Here is a 12,610-nt window from a genome sequence, read left to right on the forward strand (position 1 = left end):
TTAGTTGACATCACAGTGGTTCCTCAGTCACAAATTAGGAAAGGTAACAGGATCTTATAAAGGACTTTCTTTCCCAATGCCTGATCATTTTGATGATTCATTTCAATTAACATCCCACCTAATGTAAAATATTAACCTTTAAACACAAATTTCAGCAGTGATCATATTGAAGCTTTAATGGACATATTCCCTTCCTCTAACAGTAAATTCACTGTGTGTTTTTGTGCCCTTTTTTCCTGAATGGTTTGTTCTGCAAATGTACGTGTCTGCGTATGGCACAAAGAATATTTGCAGTTCTCCCACTCACTTGCTGTGTGTGGGAGGCCTCACTTTGTTTCTATTTATTTGAACAGCTCTTTGATAGTCTTCAAAACTCCAGCAAGTAATCAGTGTGCATTCAAGTGGACTGCTCATGATGAATGTTGGTCCTCTTCAAGAAAGTGGCAGGTAAGTCTGTCTAGGCAGTACACGGTTTGTTTGTTAATAGAACAAGGGAACTGGCTTGTTTGTAATTCTGTATGTTATAATATGCAACACAGTTTTGAAGCCAATGAATGGATATTTGCAAAAAGAAAAATCAATGATACTACTCTCTTAATTTTCTCAATTTGTTTGTTTTTGTTTCAGTCAGAGAGTGTTAAGTTCTGGCTTTCTAATTCTCTGTTGTTATGTTACAACAATAACACATTGTCTTTATTTTTCAAAATTCTATTGGTTATTTTATAGACCTCCATGTCGTATGTCTCCGTTGCAGCCAAAGGTTTGGCAAGTGCGACATTCATGTCACAAAATTGTTACATAAACCAAGAGATGTTATTTCTTTCTGATCTATTTTCTTTTACAGTCTGCTCTTTGATACAGTTAAATTATTCTGTGTTGATAATTTTTGAAAAAATGTGCACTGACCTAGGTGTTCAGGAGTAAATTGATTGTTTCAATGGTGCTTTTCGCTGGACATCAGCTATAAACATCTTTGATTAAGACGTAGCATTTTTGAGATTCCTGTAGTTTTGTGTTTGATTATTAAGTGTGTTGGCTTTTCTTAGATTGTTTTACTCCTGTCAGTAGCAGGAGGATATTTTATATAGTTCTGTCTCAAAGAGCTCTCGGTAACTAACCACCAATGGCTAGAAAACAACCATTGTTTTATGAACAAAAGGAATGTTTCTGAATAGGAGACACCAGTCTAAAGATTTTGCTTGAATAAAAGTCAAGATTGTAAGGGATGGGTGCCTTCTGTGTTATAGACCTTGAGAAATCAATGCTGACAGCTCACTGTAATGAGTCAAATGTGGACTGAGTTCTATCCATGCTTTTTATTGATGGGGTGGGAAAGGTAATGACGGTGTTGGGGCTGCTGGTTGGAAGTCAGTCTTGAATGATGCTATTTGTACATAGCAAGCACTGCTTAAAAAGGGAGCTGAACTCTGGCTGCAAATTGCAGGGAATTGTCATTCACCGTTGGTTTACAAAAGACACAGATAGAACAACTGGAGAATCCAGAAGATTCTGTTCCTCATGTGGCTGTATGCGCAACACCTTCGCTTGCTGAGAAGGTCAATGGCAGGAATTTAATTCCCAGAACTCTGCTGCAAGAGTATAAAAGAAATCAATGATCACCCCTGAATCTTAGAACCTTAGCCTAATGATTGCACGTATGTTGAATTGGTTGATTGATAGATTGATTTATTGTCACATGTACCAAAACACAGTGAAAAGCTTTGTTTATGAGCAGCACAGACAGATCGTAGTAAGCAAGGAGTACAGGTCAAAAAGACTTTGACAGAAGCATACAAGTATGTTGCACAGGATATGCACTAGACGGGATCAACGTTAGCAAGACCAGCATTATTTGAGGCTGGAGAGTCCATTCATCAGTCTAATAATGGCTGGGAAGAAGTTGTTCCTGAACCTACTTGTGCCTGCAATCAAGCTTCTGTATCTTCTGCCTGACAAAAGAGGTTGTAGGAGATCATTACTGGGTGCGATGAGTCTTTAATGATGTTGGCAGCCTTTCTGCAGCAGAGAGCCATGTAAAAGGAGTCCATGGTTGGAAAGTTGGCTTCTGTGAAGGTCTGGGCTGTGCACACCACCTTCTGTAGTTTCTTACGGACCTGGGCAGAGCAGTTGCCATACCAGACCATTATGCACCTGGACAGTATGCTTTCAATGGTGCATCTATAAAAGTTGATGGGGGTCCTTACAGTCATGCCAAATTTCCTGAGCCACCTGAGGAAGAAGAGGCATTGTTGTGCCTGCATGGCCATTGCATTTACATGGGAATTCCAGGACAGGTTGTCGGTTATTGTCACTCTGAGGAACTTAACACTGTCCAACCTCTCAACCTCAGCTCCGTTATGTGGACGGGGCATGTTCTCCTCCTTTCTTTCTGAAGTCAATTAACAGGTTCTTTAGTTTTGCTGAGGTTGAGAGAGAGGTTGTTCTCATTGCACCACCTCACCAAGCCCACTATCTCCCTTCTGTATTTTGACTTGTCGTTGTTAGGTATGTGTCCTACGATGGTGATGTGGTCAGTGAACTTGCAGATGGTGTTCGTTTGAAACTTGGCTACACAATCATGGATGCTGCACAGGAACTCTGTCATAAGAACATAAGAAATAGGAGCCCAAATAGGCCATTCCACACCTCCATTCTGCTCTGCCATTCAACAGGATCGTGTGTGATTTGCTCTAGGCATAGACAAAAAGGCTTAGGAGTAGAAGCAGGCCATTCAGCCTATTATGTCTGCTGCACCATTCAGTGAGATCATGGCTGATAACCCTCAAGTCCACTTTCCTTTTGTTTCCTCATAACCGTTGGTTCCCTCACTGATTAAAAATCTGTCTGTCCCAACTTTGAATATACTAATGAGTTGGCCTTAACTGTCCTTTGTGGTAAAGATTTCCACAGATTCATTCCCCTCTGAGAGAAGAAATTCCTCCTCATCTTTGTCTTAAATGTACAACCCCTTATTCTGAGATTATGCCCTCCGGTCGTAAACTGTTCCATAGTGGTAAAGAAGCTTTCTGCATCTATCCTGTCAAATTCTTTAAGAATGTTTTACGTTTCAATAACGTTGCTTCTCATTCTTCAATGTTCTGACTCATTCCTGATGAAGGGCTTTTGCCCGAAACGCCAATTTTCCTGCTCCCCGAGTGCTGCCTGACCTGCTGTGCTTTTCCAGCACCACTCTAATCTCATCACTGATACCTTCCCTCAAGTAATTATGCATAACAAATACTGACCTAGCCAGTGACATTGATAACCCAAGAACAAATCTTTTTAATGATCAGTAGCATGCAAAACTGCAGTCTATTATGGCAATAAGACACAGAAATTCCTAAAATTATTAGATATAGTTTCCACAGTGTTATGAAACAGAAATTATACCTTCAGGGTGCATGCTTAAGTTCACTAGGCTGGTTACTGAAATGTGGGATTGCCCTGTAAAGAGGGATTAAATTTGTTTTATCTCTTCACACATGAATTTTTAATCCCTTAGAAAATAGCAAGGAAGCATTAAAGGTTGATTATCTATCAGTTAATCCACAATATGAATTTCCCCCCTATGTCCAATGAGTCCTGGACTGGGATCTGAACCTCATGTTTCTAGCTTCGAAGGAAGGGTGTTACATATTGAACCGAAAGATCCTCAGTAGAAATTGCATAGACTGAACTGAGCCTATATTCTTTGGAATTTAGAAGGGATGAGAGGCAATATCACTAAAGCATGCAAAACTCTTTGGCAGGGTAGATGTTGAGAAACTGTTTCCTTTGATGGGGACTCTAGACTAGTATTGTTTTGCAAGGGTAATAGGACCCTGGAGCAGCCTTGCTTTAATGTCACAAAACTGTACATATGCATAAATAGGTATAAATACCACAGTGTGGGCAAAGTTAGAACAGTCCAGAACAAACAATGGAAGAAATGCACTGGAATTTGCGACTCAGAAAGACAAAGAGAGTACACGACCATGAAATCTCAAAGAAGATAGATTGGTTCTTATTTAATGTAACTACAAATCACAGGCTGACATAAGCTTGCAATGTACCACTGTATTTTATATAAAGTCTAATAAGTTGTGCTATTTTAAAAAATAAGCCTCGATTCATCTGTCTTGAACCTAAAACTTCACTTGGCACAAAAATACTCAACAGAAGTGTGATATGTCTTGAGGATATAAAAAGAAAGAGAAATCAATCACTTTTTAAAAAATTTAATACAGCAATTGGGAAAAAGAAATAGCAAACTAAAGGATTATTTATTTCTGATCTCTTCCCCGTTCTTGCTATAGGGCTTTAACTACAAATTTTAGAAATCGATCAATAGAGTTCCCAGTGATCTAAATAGACTGTAGTTGGGTTGTCCATGGAGAATTGAGTATATTTCCAAATGCAGAGGCAGGTTGGATGCTGCCTGAACTGCTGTGCTTTTCCAGCACCACTAATCCAGTATTTGGTTTTCAGCATCTGCAGTTATTGTTTTTACCTGGGTGAAAGGCCTGCCTGGGAATTCCAATGCTATCAAATAGAAAATGTGCATCCAACCCTACTCCCTTAAAAAGCCTCATCCCCATTTATTCACTATGCCCCATCCATATCACCCTATACAAACAAATCCAGAAGGTTCAGAAACAGAAATTGCTGGAAAAGCTCAGCAGGTCTGGCAGCATCTGAGGAGTGAAATCAGAGTTAATGTTTTGGGTCGAGTGACCCTTCCTCAGAACTGGAAGTTCAAACAGAAAGTTCAGACATGCGGTCAGCAAGAGAGACCATGAGACTATCAGATCTCAAGATATAGGAGCCGAATGAGGTCATTTGGCCCATCATGTCTGCTCCCCTATTCTGTTGTGGCTGATATGTTTCTCTCCTGCCTTCACCTGTAACCGTTGATTCCCTTTCCCAATCAAAAACCTATCTCTCTCTATATTAGATACACAAAATGACTTGGCCTCCACAGCCCTCTGCAGCAATGAGTTCCACAGAACTCTGGCCGAAGAAATTCCTCCACTTCTGAGCTCGAAAGTGTTATTCCTTTGCTCAGAAGCTCTATCCAAGTCCTAGTACCTCCTACTAGTAGAAACATCTTTTCCACGTCCAATCGATCTCCTGAGGCCTCTCAGTATTCTTAAATTTCAGTGAGACCCTTCCTCATCCAATTCAACTCCACAGAATACAGATCCAGAGTCCTCAACTAGTTTCCTCATAACGACAAGCCTTTCATCCCCAGGATCATTCTTGTAAACATCTTCTGGATCCCCTCCAAGGCCAGTACACCCTTCATTAGATAGGGGGCCCAAAACTACTCACATTATTCCAAATGCATTCTGTCCAGATTGTTACACACCTTCAGCAGTACACCCCTGTTCTTTTATTCTAGTCCTATTGAATTGAATTCTGACATTGCATTTGCCTTCCTACTGCCAACTGAATCTGCCATTAACCTGAAGAGAATCCTGGACTAAGGCTCCATTGTGCTTCATATTTCCCTATTTAGAGAATAGTCTACACCTCTATTCTTCCTACCAAAGTGCATAGCCTCACATCTTCCCACATTGTATTCCATCTACCACTTCTATTCCCACTCTCCTAACCTATCCAAGTCCTTCTGAAGCTTCCCTGCTTTTTCAACACTACCTACCCCTCCAACTACCTTTGTGTCATCTCCAAACTTAGCAACAATACCCTCAGTTCTTTCATTCAGATCATTAATGTGTAACATGAATAGTTGTGGGCCCAACACAGACTCCTGCAGACTTCCACTAGTCATCAGCTGCCATCCTAAAAAAAGATCATGCAACATAGAACATTACAGCGCAGTACAAGCATTTCAGCCCTCAATCTTGCATTGACCCCTTTATTCCCACTTTCTGTTGTCTGCCTGCCAGCCAATCCTCTATCCATGCCAGTACCTTGCCCCTAATACCATGGACTCTTAAATTATTTAACAGTCTCCTGCGTCAAAGGCCTTCTGGAAATCCAAAGAGATCATCTTCACTTGCACTCCTTTGTCTAATTTGGTGTAAGAGGATTATCAGTGAAAGAGTGGGACCTATTAGAGACCAAAGGGGCAACCTATGTGTGGAGCCAGTGGATGTGGGTAAGTCTTAACAAATATCTCTCAACTGTATTCACGAGGAGAGAGATATTGTATCTGGGGACTTCAGTTCAGATTATGAGGTTCTAGAACATAATAAGATTGAAAAGGAGGAGGTATTGAATGTTTTAGCAGGCATACAGGTGCATAAATAACTAGGGCCTGATGAGATGTATCCAAGGATGCTATGGGAGGTAAGGAACAGGATTGCTGGGGTCCTGGCAGAGATATTTAATACTTCGCTAGACACAGGTGAAGTGTCAGATGACTGGAGGATAATTAATGTGATGTCTTTGTTTAAGAATGGCAGCAAGGATAGGCTAGGTAACTTCAGACCAGTTAGTTTGGTGTCAGTGCTAGGGAAATTATTGGAAACAATTCTGAAGGACAGGATTAGTCAATACTCGAAGGACGACGATTGATCAGGGATAGTCAGCATGGATTTGTTAGAGGAAGTTCCTGTCGGACTAATTTAGTTGAGTTTTTTTAATAAACATTGCTAAATATACTGATGAGGGTAGTACAGTTGATGTGGTTTACGTGGACTTCATTAAGGCCTTTGACAAGATCCCATATGGAAGACTCGTCCTAAAGGTAAGAGCCCATGGGATCCAAGGAAAGTTGGCAAGATAACAAATAGGAGGCAAAGGATTATGGTGGAGGGTTGTCTTGTGATTGGAAGCTTGTGACCAGTGATGTATCACAGGGATTGGTGTTGGGACCTCTGTTGTTTGCTATGTATGTGAATGACTTAAATGTGAATGTAGAGGGTATAATTAGTAAGTTTACAGATGACATGAAAATTGGTAGTGTTTGGATGTAGGTTTGCTCACTGAGCTTGAAGGTTCATTTCCAAATGTTTTGTCACCCTACTTGGTAACATCTTCAGTGGGCCTCAGGCAAAGCACTGCTGAAAATTCCTGCTTTCTATTTATATGTTTGGGTTTCTTTGGGCTGGTGATGTCATTTCCTGTGGTGATGTTATTTCATGTGGTGAAATCACTTCCGGTTCCTTTTCTCAGGGGGTGGTAGATAGGATCTAACTCGATGTGTTTTTTGATCAAGTTCTGGTTGGAATGCCTTGCTTCTAGGAATTCTCGTACGTGTCTTTGTTTGGCTTGTCCTAGGATGGATGTGTTGTGAGGGAGGGTCATGTCTTTTTGTGGCTAGTTGGTGTTCATGTATCCTGGTGGCTAGTTTCCTGCCTGTTTGTCCAATGTAGTGTTTGTTACAGTCCTTGCATGGTATTTTGTAAATGACATTAGTTTTGCTTGTTGTCTTTATAGGGTCTTTCAAGTTCATTAGCTGCTGTTTTCGTGTGTTCGTGGGTTTGTGGGCTACCCTGATGCCAAGGGGTCTGAGTAGTCTGGCAGTCATTTCAGAGATGTCTTTGATGTAGAGGAGAGTGGCTAGGGTTTCTGGACATGTTTTGTCTGCTTGCTTGGGTTTGTTGCTGAGAAATCGGCAGACTGTGTTCATTGGGTACTCATTCTTTTTGAATACACGGTATAGGTGATTTTCCTCTGCTCTGCGTAGTTCCTCTGTGCTGCAGTGTGTGTTGGCTCATTGAAATAATGTTCTGATACAGCTTTGTTTGTGGGTGCTGGGGTGATTGCTTCTATAGTTCAATATTTTGGTCTGTATGTGTTGTTTTTCTGAAGACGCTGGTTTGAAGTTCCCCATTGGCTGTTCGCTCTACTGTGACATCTAGGAAAGGCGGTTTGTTGTTGTTTTCCTTGAAATACCCTATATAGACAACAAGCAAAACTAATGTCATTTACAAAATACTGTGCAAGGACTGTAACAAATATTATATTGGACAAACAGGCAGAAAACTAGCCACCAGGATACATGAACACCAACTCGCCACAAAAAGACATGACCCTCTCTCACTAGTATCCTCACATACAGATGAGGAAGGATACCACTTGGACTGGGACAACACATTCATCCTAGGACAAGCCAAAGATACATACAAGAATTCCTATAAGCATGGCATTCCAACTGGAACTCTAGCAGCAAACACATCAAGTTAGACCCCATCTACCACCCTCTGAGAAAAAGAACAGGAAGTGACTTCACCACAGGAAATAACATCACCACAGGAAATGGCATCACCAACTGAAAGAAACCCAAACATATAAGTAGAAAATAGGAATTTTCAGCAGTGCTTCGCCTGAGGCCCACTGAAGTGACAAAACATTTGGAAATGAACCTTCAAGCTCAGTGAGCAAACCTACATCCAAAACCTCAACCTGAGCTACAAATCTTCTCAAAACTTGCTATGGATAGTGTTGTTGATAGTGAGGAGAATGGTCTTAGGCTACAGTCTGATATCGATCAGCTGGGAAACTGAGCAGGGCAATGGCAGGTAGAATTTAATCCCGCTAAGTTTGAGTTGATACAGTTTGGGAGGTTTAATAAGGGATGGATCTACACAATGAATATTAGGTTCCGAGGGAATGATGAGGAACAAAAGGGAACTTGGCATACCAGTCCATAGATCCCTGAAGGTATCAGCACAGGTAGACAGGGTGATGAAGGAGGCAGAAGGAATATTTGCCTTCATTAGCCAGAGCATAGAATATAGGAGTAAGGAAGTCTTGTTACAAATTTACACAGATGCAATACTCTTGTGTAGTTCTGGTTGTCACTATATGCCTCTGCAATTGCTTTGAATATTTGTTCCTCAACATCTTTTCCATCGGTTGGTGGCCCCTAAACTACATCAAACAATTATTCCTTGCAGATCCCATTTATAGCTAAATATATTCTGTCCTTGACCCACTTGGGACATCCTATCTCCCTCTCCCACACTGGAAGGAGCATGTGGCATTGTTGCAGATACATTTGGAACAGCATTAACATGCTAGCAAAATGTTGTAACAAAAGGAAAACTGGGACAACACAATAATTATAGGACAAGCTAAACAGAGGACAGCCAGAGAATTTCTAGAAGCATGGCACTCAGCCACAGACTCCATCAACAAGTACATAGACCTAGACCACCCCCCCCCCCCCCCCCCCCCCCCACTCCCCAATATACCAGCCACTACAACGAACAACCAGAACTGGCAAAGAAAGCAGCAGAAACGGAACCAAATAAATTCCAGAAGACAGTACAGCAGTGCTTCACAGGAAGCTCCAAAGCACCGAAGGTGACACCTAGACAAGGGACAATACATCTACAAATCAACTTCCCAGCTCGGCGAACATACCCAAACCACGACAACCAGCACCCAAATCTTTACACAAACCTTGATTAACAGGAGTGGCATGGAAGTTCACAGCACCAGGGACCCAGGTTTAATTTCAACCTTGGGTGACTATCTGTGTGGAATTTGCACTTTCTCCCCATGTCTGAGTGGATTTCCATTGAGTGGTCCCTTTTCTTCCCACAATCCAATGATGTGTGGGTTAGGTGGATTGGCCATGGTATATGTGGGATTGTAGGATAAGGTGGGATAGCAAGGTCTGGGCGGCATGCTGTTTGGAGGGAGAGTGCAGACTTAATGGGCTGAAAGGCCTCTTTCCTCACTGCAGGGATTCTCTGCACCTGAAACTCTCATCGATTATTGAGTTCGACTGAGCTAACCTAACACCTCTAGACCATTCAGTTCCTGTTATTAGGATTTGTACACATTCTGGTCCAGTGATTCTTTGTACTGGATTGCGTATGCTTGCTTGTCTTCTTTTTGTGAAAAGTATTGTATTAACACATGATATTAAGCCTTAACATATCTTAAGTAACTTATATTTACCTACATAATTAGGACATCTCACTTAAACAACACATGCAAGAATAAATTATTCAAGTTTTATATGTACTAATTGTTCATTTTGCTCTGCTTTTCTCCAATGAATAATTTTATAATACATGCTACATCTACTGACTGACTATCGAAAAAAAACAAGAATCTAATTTTTGCTGCTTATAAAACTGAAAAAAGTAAATAAAATGTCTGTAATTGCATTTATTCATGGTTGCCTCTTTTGTACTTTATCCCCTCCTCTGTATCTAAATTTCTAACTTATACCTATACATTTGGATTTGATTTAATTTATTTATTGTCACGTTTATTTTGTTACAAAATATAGCGAAGTGTTGTACAGTATTGCCACTCTCCAGCACTATGTTAAAACACAGAAAACGAACCAAAACATAGAATACAAAAGCAGAAGAATGAAGAAATAAAGAAATTATCTAACTTTGTTGTTGAGTGCTCTGCCATGGACCGTGGGTCCATGAATCCCCTTCACCATGTCACTGCTGCTGGAATGATAGTCTTCAGCACCATCTCACCACCATCGATGCCCTCACCACTCTGAGTCCTCAATGGATCTCACCAATGCAGATGCCACAGATGCTGCCACGTACCACACTGGCTCAAACTCAACACCACTGCCACTAGAAGTTGGCTTTGGGCCCATGTCAATGATGCAGCCACTGCTGATGCTGCCAGGTTTCGCACTGGGTCCAAACTCACCTCTGCTGCTGCTTCCTTGAATCTGCATTGGACACAGATGCTACCAGGAACTCAAACCCGCCTCCACATTAGCAGAAATGAGTTGACATTAGAACTGCCTTGTTGATGCAGAAGCTGCCTGTAAACTCACCTCTGACCCTGCTGCCATGAGTCCACAATGCTGGGCCTACTCGAGTCTGCGCTGCTGGGCCCACTCACTACCACTGATGCCATCATTGTGACCGAGGTCTTCAGTAAGAGGTAAGAGGTAAGTAAAAGAAAATAGAAGAGAAAGAAATTGAGAGAAGATAGAAAAAACAAAATAAAGCAAAAGAAAAGTAGACAGAGTTGACAAGCCCTGGGCTATTTTCAATTGGTAGCTGAGAGATCCAATTAATTTAGTAAAGAACACTGCAGAAAACCCAATTATTTAAAAATTGATTATTTCCCTAACGTAGTCTGTCTATCACAGTGCACATCATAAATTCATTTCATCTCAGGCAAAGCTCAGACATTGCATTGAATATTTTTACACTGGGAAACTTGAATATATTGATCAAAGTACTAATTGCTAAATTGCATTGATGACATTTTAAAATGGTTTTCCAGCACTACAATAAGCTGCTTCTGTGCCATAACAGATCTGTGATTCTGTGATGCCAATGACAATTTCCATTTCTACAACACCTATAATGCAGTGAAAAGTACCTAATTGCTTCACAGGAACATTATCACCTGTAATTAGACACAGAATTACATAAGGAAATGTTCCATCAAGTGACTAAAAGCTTGAGCAAAGAGATAAATTTAAAGCAGCAGAACATAGAACAGTAAAGCACTAGAATAGGCTCTTTGGCCCACCACAATTGTGATGACCATGATGCCATTCTAAACTAATCTCATCTGTCTGCACATGGTCCATAACTCTTTATTCTATCCCTGTTCAAGTGGCTGTCTAAATACTTCTTAGAAGAACAAAGAACAAGGAACAATACAGCACAGGAACAGGCCCTTCGGCCCTTTAAGCCTGTGCTGATACATTTTGCCCTTCCAAACTAAAACTGGCTTCACTTACAGGATTCATAGAAACATAGAACATAGAACATAGAAAAATACAGCGCAGTACAGGCCCTTTGGCCCTCGATGTTGCGCTAATCCAAGCCCACCTAACCTATACTAGCCCACTATCCTCCATATGCCTATCCAATGCCCATTTAAATGCCCATAAAGAGGGAGAGTCCACCACTGCTACTGGCAGAGCATTCCATGAACTCACGACTCGCTGAGTAAAGAATCTACCCCTAACATCTGTCCTATACCTACCACCCCTTAATTTAAAGCTATGCCCCCTCGTAAAAGCTGACTCCATACGTGAAAAAAGGTTCTCATGGTCAACTCTATCTAAACCCCTAATCATCTTGTACACCTCTATCAAGTCACCCCTAAACCTTCTTTTCTCCAATGAAAACAGCCCCAAGTGCCTCAGCCTTTCCTCATACAATCTTCCTACCATACCAGGCAACATCCTGGTAAACCTCCTCTGCACCCATTCCAGTACCTCCACATCCTTCCTATAGTATGGTGACCAAAACTGCACACAATACTCCAGATGCGGCCGCACCAGAGTCTTATACAACTGCAGCCTGACCTCAGGACTCCGGAACTCAATTCCCCTGCCAATAAAAGCCAGTACGCCATATGCCTTCTTCACCACACTATTTACCTGGGTGGCAACTTTCAGAGATCTGTGTACATCGACACCAAGATCCCTCTGTTCATCCATTCCTCTATTCTCTTCTTATTCATTTAAAAATCACACAACACCAGGTTATAATCCAACAGGTTTAATTGGAAGCACACTAGCTTTCGGAGCGACGCTCCTTCATCAGGTGATTGTCTGATGAAGGAGCGTTGCTCCGAAAGCTAGTGCACTTCCAATTAAACCTGTTGGACTATAACCTGGTGTTGTGTGATTTTTAACTTTGTACACCCCAGTCCAACACCGGCATCTCCAAATCATGACTTCTTATTCATGTATTTGTCCAGG

General features: G+C 41.3%; 1 protein-coding gene across 2 annotated transcripts in view; it reads left to right on the forward strand.

Moving 5' to 3' along the window:
• Positions 1-326: 326 nt before the first annotated feature.
• Positions 327-12,610, forward strand: part of htr1aa (5-hydroxytryptamine (serotonin) receptor 1A a) — an 84,436-nt gene continuing 72,152 nt past the window's right edge. For both annotated transcript variants that reach the window (XM_072570910.1, XM_072570940.1), the window contains exon 1: positions 327-447. The gene's annotated coding sequence lies outside the window, so the exon portion shown is untranslated. The remainder of the gene's footprint in view (positions 448-12,610) is intronic.

Source organism: Chiloscyllium punctatum, chromosome 1 (assembly GCF_047496795.1).
Source record: "Chiloscyllium punctatum isolate Juve2018m chromosome 1, sChiPun1.3, whole genome shotgun sequence".
NCBI lineage: Eukaryota > Metazoa > Chordata > Chondrichthyes > Orectolobiformes > Hemiscylliidae > Chiloscyllium > Chiloscyllium punctatum.